The sequence below is a fragment of the Pelodiscus sinensis genome, chromosome 3, assembly GCF_052426305.1.
Source record: "Pelodiscus sinensis isolate ZL-2025 chromosome 3, ASM5242630v1, whole genome shotgun sequence".
Classification (NCBI taxonomy): domain Eukaryota; kingdom Metazoa; phylum Chordata; order Testudines; family Trionychidae; genus Pelodiscus; species Pelodiscus sinensis.
In genome coordinates, this window is record NC_143054.1 from 33,616,488 (window position 1) to 33,632,349 (window position 15,862).

Sequence of the window (15,862 nt, forward strand, 5' to 3'; positions counted from 1 at the left end):
GAGTTCTGTGGTGGCCGGAACCCAAGACTATTTACACTGCTGCCAGAACCCCGGCTTGTGCTGAGGGCTGATTCAGGGAGGCACAGCATGATCCATGTAGTGTGGAGGGCTGGGTGCTATAGACCTACCCTCTTCCACCCAGAGGGGAAGAGTTGCTCCCAGCCGGCACACTAAGGGGATGCCGGGAAAGGGTGACCCTATGTGACCCACAGCGGGGAGGGAAGCACTTCCCCTCCCCAAAGGAGCCGGCATACGCTGCCTGAACAGTTGAGGCAGTGGCACCGGGTAACTTAGATCCACGGCCTTTCTGCACAGTCAGGAGACCTGGGGCTGTGCAGCTCCAACTGTGCAGGCAGCGCTCTCTGTCCTGGGCCTCCCCCCCCCCCCAATAGGACGGCATTGTGGAAGTAAGTTGCTGGAGTACAACAGCCCCTGCTGTTCAGGCAGCATGCACACCAGCTGTTTCGGGAGGGGAAGTCCAGTCGCACACTTCCTGGAACCCAGAGGTGCTACAGGATTGCCAGGTACTGGTCCCAGCTGCCCCTGTCTCCTGCCCCCACCAGCACTGTCCCCAGCACCCAGCAGCACCCTGTCCCCAGCCACAGCACCCTGCCATCCACCCCAGGACCCTATCCCTGGCCCCAGCACCCTGTGACTCACCCCAGCACCCAGCAGCACCCTGTTCCCAGCCCCAGCACCCTGCCACCCACCCCAGCACCACCCTCTCCCCAGCCCCAGCAGCCTGCCACCCATCCCAGCACCCAGTATTACCCTGCCACCCACCCCAGCACCCAGCAGCACCCTGTCCCCAGCCCCAGCACCCAGCCACACACCCCAGGACCCTGTCCTTTGGACCAGCACCCTGCCACTCACCCCAGCACTCAGCAGTACCCTGTCTCTGGCCCCAGCACCCTGCCATCCACCCTAACACTCTGCACCACCCTGTCCCTGTCCCCAGCACCCAGCACCACCCTGTCCCCAGCACCCAGCACCCTGCCATCCACCCTAGCACCCATCAGCACACTGTCCCTGACCCCAGCAGCCTGCTACCCACCACAGCACCCACCCCAGTGTCCAGCAACACCATGTCCCTGACCTCAGCATCCTGCCCCAGCACCCCACCATCTGTGTCAACATCCTGCCACCCAGTTCTAGCACCCACTAGCACCCTGTCCCCTGTCCCCACCAGCACAGTTGGGACTACATTAGTGATGCTTGGAGGTTTTGGCGGGGTTTTTTCGCATCTCACTCGTGTGGCCCCAACTGACTTTTCTGTGGGTCAGTGACCCTTGACTCAAAACAGGTTCCCCACACCTCTGATAAAGACAATGCTAAAACCTTTTGAGTTTGACATAATATTTTATTTAAAAATGAAGCCTGGCCAACAAGCCCCCAATTGGGGCCAAATCCCCATCTCACTGCAGCATCATAACGCTCCTGCACCACCTGACCCCAAATCTGAGCCTATCCTACACTGGAACCCCTGTCCTGAGCCTCTTATATCCCCAAACTCCTGCATCCCCACATCCTCAGGTGCCACAAAACTCTTGCACCATCCACACATCACAAATCTGCACCATCCACACATCACCATACACACATCACACCTGAGCCCATCACACTCACAGCATCCTTGTCCTGAGCCCCTCACATATCTAACCCAAACTCCTGCACCCGCATATCCACGAGCCTGTGACTTGCTCGGCACCCCAACCTTCAACATGAGTCCAACACTCCCCAGCCTGCAGCTCCCTCCCCGAGCCAGCATCCCTTTCTCCTGCATCCAAATTCCCTCCCAGAGCTTGCACTTCTCACCCCTTCCCACACCCAAATACCTCATTCCCAGCCCACAGCCCGCACCTCCTGTCTCAACCCAGTGAGAGTGTATAAGGGCTGGGGCTAGCAAGTGATAGAGAGGAGGGGAACAGAGAGGATGGGGCCTCAAAGGGGTCGGAGTCTTGGGGAAGGAATGTGATTTTCATGCATTGGTGAGTTCTGCTCCTTTTTTGTTGTTGTTTTGTTTTGTTTTTTTGCTTGACAAACCTAGGGGTTTCTTGAAATTCTGAAAAGCTGAAAAGGGGTCCATGGCCAAATAAAATTGGGAAACTGCCTTAAGCATTTCCTTCTAACCTGTAAACAGAAAAATTGTGTTATGGTGGTGTGGCATACTGGGGTACAATCCAGCCTAGTGAGAGACTGTATCACCCCTGCTCTGTAACTCCGGGTGCCTTACAAAGCCTTGCTAAAGTAGCTCTCTTCTGAGCTGCTCCCAGTGTCCCTGCATACAAGCCTCTTGAGCGTTTGTATTTAACTACAGCCTACCAGCCACACTTGGATTGTACTCTGGCTTTTACCAGCTTCAGTTATACTATAGGTTGACCCCCAACCTACTCCCACTCCAAAATTCTCCCCCAGAAATATTTATCTTGTACTGGCCAGTCATCTCCTGGACAGTCCAATATATTAAGTATGTTATTCTTTTAAAGGAATAATATACACTTGCTTGTTATTTTAAGCAGACTTACTCACTTTAAATACACTGGATTAGATAAAACAGAAACAAGCTTATTAACGAGAGAGAGAGAGATTTTAACTAAGTACAAGCAAAGAGGGGAATAAGTCATCAATGGTTAAAAGAAAAATAAAGGAAAGTGTTTCTAATGACTCATTTAGACCATATTAGATCCAAGCAAAGTTTCTCTTTCAGCAGCATTACTGACCAAAATCTCTAGGTCAGGACCCCTGCACAAGAGTCCAGTGACTGTCTTCTTGGGTGCTGAGAATAAGGTGGGCACGACAGAGGTCTTGTTTGCCCTTTCATTTTTAAGTATTTTTGTCTTTTATAAATCATTTAAAGCTAAGGATGAGGAGACTGCTGGAAGATATTCTACACTGTTTCTGGATCTCTTTGTCCCTGACCTATATCCTTGACAAAGACTGGCCAATTGATAAGTCCACTAGTTTTGTTGACACCTGGCTTCCCTTTGTCTTTGAACAACTGTTTTTGCCACTTCTGAGATTTATCTGGAAAACACACTTCAGTCATTACTTAAATTATTCAAATGATACCTTACAAGGCATACCTTGTACAAAGATTACTGCAATAGTGTTTAGGGAATATTCCATCACACAGGAATTATGATAAAAACATATGCTAGATATCTCATGTAGCCAATAGTAAAATATTATTCAAATTTCTACAAATTATAGATTTTCTAATACAAAAGATTTTGCACCCAACATGAAGTAACTATTCTGCATTTCATCATAACAGAAAAAGATGAGTTAATCGTTGGATTAGAACTCTGTGGTTGCATAAGGACTCAGACTCAGGTTCATGACCTGATTTTATTCAATATGAGCAAAAAGAGAACAGAACCCAACCAGTAATAAATATATATATGTGTGTGTATATATATAGTTCAAAGTGATTTCCTAAAAAAACCTAGGAAAACTATGAGCCAAATTGATTGGGCAAAAGAAAAATGTGACAGAACATTGGGCATTTGTTAAGGAGAGGTCATTTGTTAGCTGGGGTCAAAAGTCCTCTTCCACAGCCAACAAAGAGGACAACTTTGGCTAAAAGGCCATCCTAATTCAGTGGCAAAATAAAAGTATTTAGAAAATTTAAAAAGCACTATATGTAACAAGAAGAAATAAGAGGCAATAGGTAGGAACAAATATAAATTAGAAGGTATGATGTGCAGAAAAAACTGAAGACATCAGCAAAAAAAACCCCCTATGTTCAGCAAGAAACAAGACACTATGAAGGAGAGTTTTTTTATTATATTAGGAATTGGGTATTACACATCTCAGAATATTTGTCCTTTTGCAACTTGTTCCTGCTCATATTCAATTTGTGATGCAATATAAGCCCCAGGCCCTTTTCAGCAGTACTACTGCTTAGCCAGTTATGTCATTTTCTAGTTGTGAATTTGATTTTGCCCTCCTAAGTGTAGCACTTGCATTGCCTTTATTGAATTTAATCTTGATTTCAGACCAATTCTTCAATTTGTCAAGGTAATTTTGAATTCTAATCCTACCCTCCATATGGCTTGCAGCCCCTCCCATCTTGCTATTATCTACAAATTATATAAGTATATGCTCCACTCCATTGTCTGGCACATTAATGAAAATATTGACTAGCACCGGATCCAGGACAGACCATTGTAAGACTAGATACAACCCCCCAGTTTGACAGCATGGCATTGATAACAAGTCTGAGTATGGTCTTTCAAACAGTTATGCTCCCACCACCTAGTAATAATGTCATTAATTTAAATTTTTCTAGTTTACTTGCGTAAAACTGTGCAAAAAACCCTACTAAAATCAAGATACAACATCTATAGCTTCCCCTCCCACTGTCCACTATGCCAGTAATCCTGTCAAGGATGGAAATTAGTTGGTTTGGCACAATTTATTCTTGAAAAGGCCAAGTTGGCTATTACTTATCATGCTATAATCCTCCCCTATTATCCTTTCTGTGCTTACAAATTGATTATCTAATAATTTGTTCCACTATCTCTCCAGATATCAAAGTTAGTTGGATTGGCCTATAATTATTTGGTCCTCTTTGTTCTCCTTCTTAATGATAGGTACTATGTTTGCCCTTCTCCAGTCCTCTGGGACCTGACCCACCCACCATGAGTTCTTAAAGATAATCACTAATGGTATCAAGACTACTTAAACTAACTCCTTAGGTATCATAAGATGAATTTCATTAGGCCCTACTAACTTGAGTACAGGCAGTCCCCGGGTTACGTACAAGATAGGGACTGTAGGTTTGTTCTTAAGTTGAATCTGTATGTAAGTCGGAACTGGCGTCCAGATTCAGCCGCTGCTGAAACTGATCAGTTTCAACAGCGGCTGAATCTGGATGCCAGTTCTGACTTACATACAGATTCAACTTAAGAACCCCAGGCATCCCCAAGTCAGCTGCTGCTGAAACTGATCAGCGGCTGATTCCAGGAAGCCCGGGGCAGGGGCTTCCTGTAGTCAGCCACTGGTCAGTTTCAGCAGCGGCTGACTTGGAGACGCCTGGGGCAGAGCAGCTGAGTGCTGCTGGGCTGGTCCAGTAGCGCCGCCACTCTTCGGCGCTACTGGAGCAACCCAGCAGCACCCCAGCTGCTCTGCCCCAGGCGTCCTGATTCAGCCGCTGCTGAAACTGACCAGCAGTGGCTGAATCAGGACGTCTGGGGCAGAGCAGCTGGGGTGCTGCCGGGTTGGTCCAGTAGCGCCCAGAGCAGCGCTACGGGACCAACCGGCAGCGCCCCAGCTGCTGCACCACAGGCGTCGGGAGCAAAGCCGCGGAGCACGGGGGCAGCGGGACAGCCCAGACGCGCCGTGGCTGTCCTGCTGCCCTCGGGCTCCGCGGCTTTGCTCTGCTTTGCTCCCCGTCTCCCTGGTCTACAGACCAGGGGGACGGGGAGCAAAGCGGTAGAACATGCGGGCAGCGGACAGCCCAAAGCAGAGCAAAGCCACGGAGCATGCGGGCAGCGGACAGCCCAGACGTGTCTGGGCTGTCTGCTGCCCGCGTGTTCCGCCGCTTTGCTCCCCGTCCCCCTGGTCTGCAGACCGCTGGTCTGGGCTGTCCGCTGCCCACGTGCTCTGCCGCTTTGCTTCCTCCCCCTGGTCTGCTGGAGACCAGGGAGACGGCCCGTTCGTAACTGCAGATCCGACATAAGTCGGATCCGCGTAACTCGGGGACTGCCTGTATATCTACCTTATCTAGTTATTCTTTAATCTGCTCTTTCCCTATTCAGCCTTATGATCTTTCTCCCTTAATATTAATTGTATTGAGTAGCTGCTCCCCATTAATCCTTTTAGTAAAGACTAAAGCCAAACAATTAGGCATCACTGCAGCCTCCTTGATGTTATCTATTATTACCTTTCCCACCTCTCTAAGGGTAAGCCTACACCACAACATTATTTTGAAATAACTAGCATTATTTCGAATTAGCTTAGTCTGCATCTACATAGGAAGCAGATATTTCAAAATAATGTTAAAATACTGTCAAGCTAGAGGATTTCTTACTCTGACTCCTGTAACCCTCATTGTTCAAGGACTAAGAGAAGATGAAGACTGTTCTAACTGCTGTGTATATGCTCCCTATTTCGAAATAACTTGAGCTCAATTTGCGTAGTTTATTTCAGGTTAAGCCCTGATATGTAGATGCACCTTTAGTAGTGGACCTAAACTTTCTTTTATCTTTTCTCTGGTGCCTAATGTATTTATAAAACCTCTTCTCATGACCTTTTATATCCCTTGCTAAGTATAGCTCATTTTGTGTTTCAGTATTTCTGATGTGGTCTCTATATCCTACTACTCCTTTTGAAGTCATTCTTAGCAGGTTGTCCATATTTCTACTTTTTTATTTCTTTTTCATTTTTAGATCATTAAATTGCTCCTCATGGAAACCTATTGGCCTTTTACTATTCTTCCTATCTTTCTTCACATATGGGTGGTTTATTACTTATGACTTTCACATTGTCTCTGAGGATACATCTACATAGTGGGACTATTTCAGGATATTGGAAGTATCCCATATAGTTACCCTGCATCTTTTGAAGGCGCCAGCTATTTTGAAATAGGTCTCCACGATGGTTAAAGGATGTCTCGAAATAGCAAATTATTTTGAAATTTGGCACTGTGTAGATGCACCAAATTTGAAATACACTATTTCAAAATTCAATCAAAATAAGATACACAATTTACATAGTGAAAATTGCATATCTTATTTTGAGTTTAGGGTTCTGTATAGATGCACCTGAGAAACTGTCAAATTTCTTGAACTCCTTTTGCTTTAGATTTAGGAGCTTGGAGATGTGGAAGGCTCAGTACAGGAGGCTGGGGATGTGGGGGTTTCAGGAATTAGTGTTGGGGGTATGGAAGGATTCCGGGCAGAGGCTTTGTGATCAGGGATCAGGGCAGGGGGTGGGGATGATCAGCAGCTTCTCCCTGGTGCCAGCCAGGGCAGTGGGAGCCATGGAGTCCGCACACTGGCTACCCTATGGGGTGGCAGACACAGACACTCTGTCAGAAATACTAGGCAACAGGAGTGATCCTGGCCAGTCAATACCAAGTGCTCCAGAAGGAATGAAAAGAAGAGGGAAATTGCTGGAGTGATCCATCATTTACTGTCCTGGAAATCAGAGGTTTAGGGCACTCAGAGCTTGGAGCACCTGATTACCTTGGCTAATGTCTATTTATAGACCTATCATCCATGAATTTATGTAATTTCTTTTGCTCTCTGTTATGCTTTTGTCCTCCACAATATCCCCTGGCAAAGAGTCTACAGGTTCACTGTGCGTTAAGTAGGTATGTTTAAAACTGTGTAATACAGTAACCATGTAACCAGTAAAAATCTTAGTGGCCTGTTAGAAGCATTCAGAAAACAGTAGACAGGTAAAATCAAATCCCATCTTGAACGGATTTCCATGTAGTTCAGAACTGGAATAAAAAAAAAATTCCTTTTCCTTAGACAAAAATAAAGGATTGTATTAAAAATTATGACTTATTATAAACTATAATTGTTATTCTTTTGCAATGATCATTATTGGAGTTGTCTAATGCTGTATAGATGAGCAAACACTATTTATAATTTCAAGAATAAAATTTCTTATGGATTTTTTTGCAAGCCTGATTTTTTTATTTATATTTGCCAATGAGCTCCTACTGTGATGATGATCGAGGTATGCAACAGGGCATGAAAAATAGTTTATAAAATGCTGCTTCACGTTAATGAAGTCATTTAGTTTTGTTCATTCCTGTTCCAGTTAGATACATTCTGTGACTTGTGTGCCATATAATTTTAGTGGGAAGCTTGTTCATATGTCTGTTTTAACAGGAGAATTAAACTTGCCTAATCTTAGTTCTGAATCCTTTCCAATTATGCCAGTTAATACACTTTAAAACTTAATCAGAGCTACATAAATCCAGACAAAAAGCAAATTTTGTACTCTACTAAATACAAAAGGAATAAATAGAAAGTTAGCAAGAGAAATGGAAAACAAAGTTCTCTGAAATCCAGATAAGCACCAAATAATTTCTGCAAAAATCTGTCATAAAAGTTGTTCACCCAATAGATTACATTCTTTATATGAATGTTTGTTTGTTTGACTCAAAGAGAGCTGATAAAACCAACATTTTAAACAGGAAAGCACTGTGCTGCAGAAAGCAATGTACTACATCACAGGCCACTGAAACAGATATTAATTTAGGGCTAATGAAGACTACGCTCAAGATTCGAAAGAGGATATGAAAATTCCATGGGAATTTGAATATCTTCTTCCAATCTCACTTTCGAAAACTCCGTTTTTGAAAGTGAAAGTAGTCAGGACGCGTTTTTTTGGCAACCCCCCTTTTTCGAAAAGCCGCTCTTCCTCAAAAAATGAGGTTTACGCAGCTTTTCGAAAAGGAGGGGGGTTGCCAAAAAACCCATGTCTTGGCTACTTTCACTTTCAAAAATGGAGCTTTCGAAAGTGAGATCGGAAGAAGATATGCAAATTCCCACGGAATCTGCATATCCTCTTTCGAAACTTCAGCGTAGTTTAGACATAGCCTTTGAGGTTGTTCATGTTCATTCATTGTTGTGCTGAGACATGGAGACAAGTGACCACTATGCTAAATATGTACTCTGGAACTCAGAGCCAACAAGATGCTGAGCTGAAAAGAAAGTTATTTTGACTACTGTAGATTTGGTTCAGGAGGATTGTATGACCAACCATAATGACTAATGCTCAGTATGCAGGGCAGTATATTTATGTGCTGTATGTTACGGTCCGCAGGACCATAACAATCAGACTATGCTGTCATGGTACAAGAAACTAACCAAGAGACATTTTTTGTGTGAAAGACATCTAGTGTTCTACAAGGGTAATGCAGACCTTTTAATTGCTTCATGCAAAACCTCTGGCATCTGGTGCTCTGCCATGGAAAGATGAGAAAATTCACTGATACTGAATTTTTGTTTCAAAATACTGTGAACATCACCATCTTCAAAACAACACTGACATTTTGAAAGGAAATTGTGTTCAATTTAGCTGTCATAACTCAGTGACTTTTTACAAGAAAATGATGGAAGACTGTATTACAAAAAAGAAAACAAAAAAAGCAAAAGAGTGAAATTGATGTCACTGCAAGACTTTGGAAAACAACATTAAAATGTCAAGATGCAATAAAATACAACTTTGCAAAATAGAAATGTAGGAAGATAGTTTTATATCAAATCTAAGTGAGGAAAGACAAACCTAGTCTGTGACAGCATCACAGTAGAACAATAAAAGTGTATGAACTGTACTTCCAAGAATTTGTCAAGGGTGCCCAGATCCTGGGTGAGTGCTCTTCTATGTAGCCACTACAAATATGACTAATTAGGGATATGCTTTCCTAATTTGCTTATGTTAAAAACAGGACTAAAAAGATTTAGATTCAGACTTTTAAATCTGAAAGGTCCATTATGATCATCTAGTCTAATCTTCCACATAACACTGGCTAAAGACATTATCCAAATAATCCTAATTATGGCATTATAAGGGGAAAACCCTGTTTTTTTATTCCCAAGCCTACATCTAATTGTTCTTCTACACATGCCCATCTACTCCAGTAGTATTTTTGTACATAGCTATTTAAAAAACAAAGTGAATTAAGCATATATACTCTATATTCTGTATTTGTTTGGAAGAACCATTGCAATACAGTAAAAGTGTTTCTTTGGTTTTTTCCAGTACATTGTTTACTGCACACTATTTGCTTCATGTGCACCATGGGGGGAGCACATTACTTAGCATTTATCTGGAATTGTAGAATACCAAGCTAGTGACGACAGCAGCCTTCTGTCGTCTTAAAGGATTTAAAGCTCATAGCTCCAGGCCTAAGATATTATATAACAGTTCATATACAAATCATTACTGCTTGGTATTTTGATTAACAATCTTGCAGCAGATTTTATGGTGGTAAAACATTTTTGCAAGTTATGACAAAGATAAAAATGCAGGTTCATCAATCACTTATGGATCAATTTCTCTGTTTATTTTTTATCTTTCAAACAAAAAAAGTTGTATTACAACAATATTAGTAGCACTGTGAAGACATAGCAGAATTGCGCCGTGGCAAAGGGGGGGGATCCCGCAGAATTATGCTGTCCGGGGCCCCGCAAAAAGGTCATCTGCCCCTGGCCACACGGTCTGGGGATGGCTGAGAATCGCATGACAGCGACAGCGGTGCCTCCAGCCTCTGGGGCCATCCCTGGACCATGTGGCTGCGGCACTGGAGTTTCCAGGGCTGACCCTGGACCACATGGGCCCTGGCAGTGACAGTGGGGCCTCCCTTCACGGTGGCCAAGGACAGCATGGCCATGGCTGCAAGGGGGCGCAAAGCCAAGTAAGGTTCCCTCCTCATGCCCAGACCCCCCCAAACTCCAATCCCCTCTCAAGACCCTGCACTCCCAGCTTGCTCTGATACCCTCCTTTGTTCGTGTACCCTCCTTTCTGGCCAGACACCTCCACCCTGCTCCTACATCCACAATTGCTGCTGCATCCTCTTTCCTGGCCACACAGTGCACCCTCCCTTGCTCCTGCTCCTTTCACCTGGCCAGACACCCTACTCCCAGCCTGCTTCTGCACCCTTCCTCCCACGTAGACCTCTCAATTTCTCCCCCTTATGCACCCTACCTCCCTCCCATATCCTGCACCCCATCCCTATCCTACTTGCTAGCAGCTCTGTCCCACGCACTGTACCCCTCATTTTTGTCCCTACCCCAGAGTCTAAGAGAGTCCATAAAATCTACTAACTCCAGAACCCCAGAAAAGTAAATCTGGTCTACAGGAAGCCCTGAACCTCAATCTCCCCCTTCCCTTCCCCTCACTCTATGAGGCTGGGGCACCAGAGGAGTGAGATGTCTCAGTTGGGGCCACATCAGTGAGGTGTAAGGGTTTTTGGAGGAGTTTTTTTGCTTCTCACTTGTGTGGTCCCCAACAGATTTTTCTGTGGGTGAGTGGTCCTTGACCAAAAAAAGGTTCCCCACCCCTGCTGTAAATAAAGAAAACATGGAAGCCTTTTGTGTTGGACATAATATTTTACTTTGAGAAACTAACATGAGAAAGTTACCAGGCTTAATCTGTTCCATAATTTAAATTAAACTATTCTCCAGCTGCAACTGGTTCAGAAAATATGGTCACCATACCAAACCCGCCCTTGCCTCCCCTCCCTTCTCCTGCCCACCAGTACACAGATCCGTGGATAAGTTAAATCTTGGCACTTCTGAAAGACTGCCAAACCCTGCACTAATAGGTAAGATCTGCATCTTTCTTTATTAATGAAACTGCTGTAAGTAGGACTATCATTGCCTTTAAAAAGTATCACCGGCATTCTGATCCGTACATAGAGGTGAAGAAGTCAAATCTCGGCACTCCACCTCTGAAAGGTTGCTGACCCCTGCTCTAGAGGCAGCTAACCATACCATGGTTAAATACTTCCACCTAGGATACCCTTGGAAACTACTACTTTGTGTAATCCTTGCAAGTGCCCATCTACAACAAAAAAATTGAGGAGTCCTCAAGGCAAACATATTGCTTCTAATGCCAATCTCTGCAGAATGATTGACCACACAAACTGTCAGCATCAAAATTATCTTTTTCCAAGCCACAGGGGGCAGCACGAGCCAATCCTCTCTAGCAGCAGCCCCGGAAGTCTCCAAAACAGAAAAGTTCACAACTGAATCAACCTGCTGGCAGAAGTTTGGAAATTGTTCTGTCACTTCCCCTGTTTGTGTCACTTCATTCTTAAGTGCTACTATATTTGTGCTCCCCACTTCCCTTCAATCATGTAATGATTAAATATTTCCTTGTTGGCCATAACTACTTTATTATGACATCAATAGAGAGCACTGAAGTATGAGTTTTTACTAGTTAGGCACATCAAAGTGTATAAATTCATATGCAAGAGAACGAGAGCAGCAGAAATTACACCTGTCTTATTTCCATGACAGTAAATGTCAGTCTACTGTCTATAGAAACTATTTCACTGCTTCACATTTCATACTGACTTATTACACTTTTTCCCTCAAAATCTGCTTTATTTTAGCTTAGTAAGCATTACATTATTGCCAGAATGAGTTAAAGGACAAAAACGGTATGCACAAGAAGATATGATTACCTAAACAACTCATTTCCAGTAGTTGTACAAAGTTTTCAGATGTCTGCTAATAGGCTATATCTGGAAGTTTACTGTTCCCAGAGGGCCAATACCCAGTTTTATAGTATCACACTAACAACTGCTGATTTGTAACAACTTATTTTGAATAAAGTTATTTTACAAAAAATCTCTAGAGAGATCAAGTTATTTTGCTTTTTTTAGAAGAAAACACAAACCTTCAATCCAATTATTCATTTTAGTACTTTTCTATAGCATAACAAAAGCTTACAGGAAACACAAATTTAGCCCTGGTCTACACTAGGACCTTATTTCAAAATAATCCCCTAAATTCAAATTTATAAGCCGTGCATCCGCACTACCAAGCCTGTTGTTTCGAAATAATGGGCTATGGAATTCGAACTCTGTACTCCTGCTTTTCATGGGGAGTAATGCTAATTCCGAAATAGTAATTTCAAAATAATAGTAGTGTGGATGCTCTGGGGTGCCACTAATTCAAACTTATTGGCTTCCCACAGCTCCCCAGAGTGCTTCCTGTGCATCTAAGTCCATGAATCCCCATTAACAAGCCTGCCTTGGACTAATTTTGATGCTTCCCTGTAATGAGGACACACTAGTTCGAATTTGTTAAATGGGAGTTCATAAGTTGAATTTAGTAATTTTGAAATAGTTTCCTAGTGTAGACATGGCCTCAGAGTATAATTCTGGAGTAAAAATTAATTCCCATTCACTTTAATTACAAAGTAAAAGTGAAAGCTGGAAAAAATCTACTTTATCTGTTAACAGATGTCAGTGAATGTCTGTGAAAAATATCATCATTCACAAGATCAGATAATCTTAAAAAAGTGCAAACGGGTTCCCATTTCAAAGCCTCACAGGTGGCAGAAATAAAGTTGTTAAAATGCTGCTGCTCCACACAGAAAATGATGGGAGGAGAAGAAGGGAAGGAAAGAGATAATTGTGTGATGCAGGATTACTAATAAAAATGTATAGACACACGCTGAAAACTGAAGATTTTGAACTTCTGAGAATTAACTCCCAATTACAGCTGAGTGAAAGATCTAAATTTCTCTCTTGTGGGAAATTCTGATATTTTGACATTTATTTTTGTCCCTGGTAATTGGGATGAAAAGTCAAACTACTAATCTTTCACAGAATGAAAAGTTCTGAAAAAAAATGTAATTCTAAAATGGCAAATTGAAGTGTTTAGACATTTTCAGCTGAAAAAAACATTTTACGATGCCCGAATCTAAATGTTTCCTTTCAGTATGTTGGCCTGAATGAAAATGTTTCATAACAAGGTGAATCAGTTTGACATTAAACATCATCTGGCAAAGCATGATATAGCTTCCTGAAAGTTGTAGTGTATATGTTTTGTACCCTCATTCTTTTCAATAGGCTGGTCTCCCTACTCAGACTATATCTTCCACAATGCATCATTGGGGTAAGTCAGATGGGAGACCATGCATCATGGAAGATGTACTCTAGTCAAGGAATTCAACTCATAGGACAGAGTGGGGGCATGAATCAATTACAATTCCCATGAGGCAGCATGGCATCTTAGACAGAGGAAAACTATGTTTAATGTTGAACTAACCGAGAACATTTTTTTCAAAATTTCCTAATGCAAAAAACGAAAAATGTCTGCAAAACTGACATTTTCTTGCAGAAATTTTGATTTTGTAAAAACACAGTTTTGCATTTAAAAATGAAAAAAAAAATTTGCGTGAAAATTCCTGACCAGTACCCAAGGGCCTGAGAGTTCACAAATAAATTAATGTCTTCACCTATCACATCATTAATCTGCAGCCAGGATAAAAATAATGGACTAGAATGACATGACTCAGAAACAAGTAAAGTAATTAAACTTTCCCCTACAATGAAATGACATATGTCCTTGTAAATTAGAGACTATGTAATCTTCTAGTCTTCTAGAGCATGTCATTTACACTAGAGAACAGTGTTCCCTCTATGACTTTCCATCCATGAGTGAAGTGAATTTTGTCTTATGCACCAATATTGAGGTCATGTGCACTTGTTCGGATGTGTGCCACAGTGGCATCCAAGTTATTAATAATTATCTTATAAACCTCTCCCTTTCCCCCTCTGTTGCTATGTCTCCCATCCTCCCTTACCCCATCTGCTCCCCTGGTGCCTGCTGCCCCCCACTGCTCACCCTCCTCTGCTGTCCTGACTCCTGCCCTTCCTCACTCCCTTCCCAATCCCCTCTCCTAACATTTCCCTCTACTCACCTGCCCTGCCTTTCTCCTCTGCCCTTTGGTGCCCGTCCCTCCTCGCCATTCCCCTCCCCATGTTTGCCCTTCTGCTTCACCCCCAAAATCCCCCTGGCAATCCCTGCACCCTTCTGGTGCCTCCCCCTTCCCTCACTGTCCCCCAATACTTTCCCCCCTTGCCCTCTTCCCCCCTAGGGCCCACGCCCTAGAATCATAGAATCACAGAGTTTGAAGAGACCTCAGGAGGTCATCAAATCCAGCCCCCTGCCCAAGAAAAGGACCAATCCCAATTAAATGAACCCAGCCAGGGCTTTGTCAAACCAAGACTTCAAAACATCTAGGGATGGAGATTCCACCACCTCCCTAAATAAACAAGTCCAGTACTTCACCACCATTCTAGTGAAATAGTTTTTCCAAATATCCAACCTAGACCTCCCCCACTGTAACTTGAGACCATTGCTCCTTGTTCTGCCATCTCTCACTACTGTGAACAGCCTCTCTCCATCCTCTTTGGAACCTCCCTTCAGGAAGTTGAAGGCTGCTCTCAAATCCCTCCCTCACTCTTCTCTACTGCAGACTAAACAAACCCAAATCCCTCAGTGTCTCCTCATAGATCATGTACTCCAGTCCCCGGTCATTTTGGTTGCCCTCCGTTGGACCCTCTCCAATGCGCCCACATCCTTTTTATAGTGGGGGGCCCAGAACGGGACACAATACTTGAGATGTGGCCTCACGATAGCTGAATAAAGGGGAATAATCACTTCTCTAGATCTGCTGGCAATTCTCCTCCTAATGCACCCCCAATATGCCATTAGCCTTCTTGGCTACAAGGACACACTGTTGACTCATATCTAGCTTCTCATCCACTGTAATCCCCAGGTCTTTTTCTGCGGAACTGCTACTTAGCCATTCGGTCCTGAGCCTGTAACAATGTTTGGGATTCTTCCATCCCAAATGCAGGATTCTACGCTTGCCCTTGTTAAACCTCATCAGCTTTCTTTTGGCCAAGTCCTCTAATCTATCTAGGTCACTCTGGACCCTATCCCTGCTCTCCAACATATCTACCTCTCCCCCAGCTTCGTGTCATCTGCAAACTTGCTGAGGGTGCAATCCATCCAGGTCATTAATAAAGATGTTGAACAAAACCAGCAGATGTTGAACCACCCTCTGTCCTTATTCTCCTCATGCCTCTCTACGCCCTCAAATGACTTGCTCCATCCCCTGCCTTCTTCATGCCCAAATCTCCTTTCAACCCCTCTTCTCCCACCACCCAGTCCTCCGTTCTCCTCTTCATTACTCTTGCCCCCATTTCCCCTACCCTCTCCTCTCCCAGCATCACCCTGTACTCTCCCCTGTCCCCACCCCCACTGATACCTTCCCATTTCCCCCATACCTCACTCCTCCTGCCCTTTCCCCTCATTTTCTCCTCTTGGCTCCCTGGCATTTGTCTCTCCTCCACCTTGCCCTTTGGTGCCTT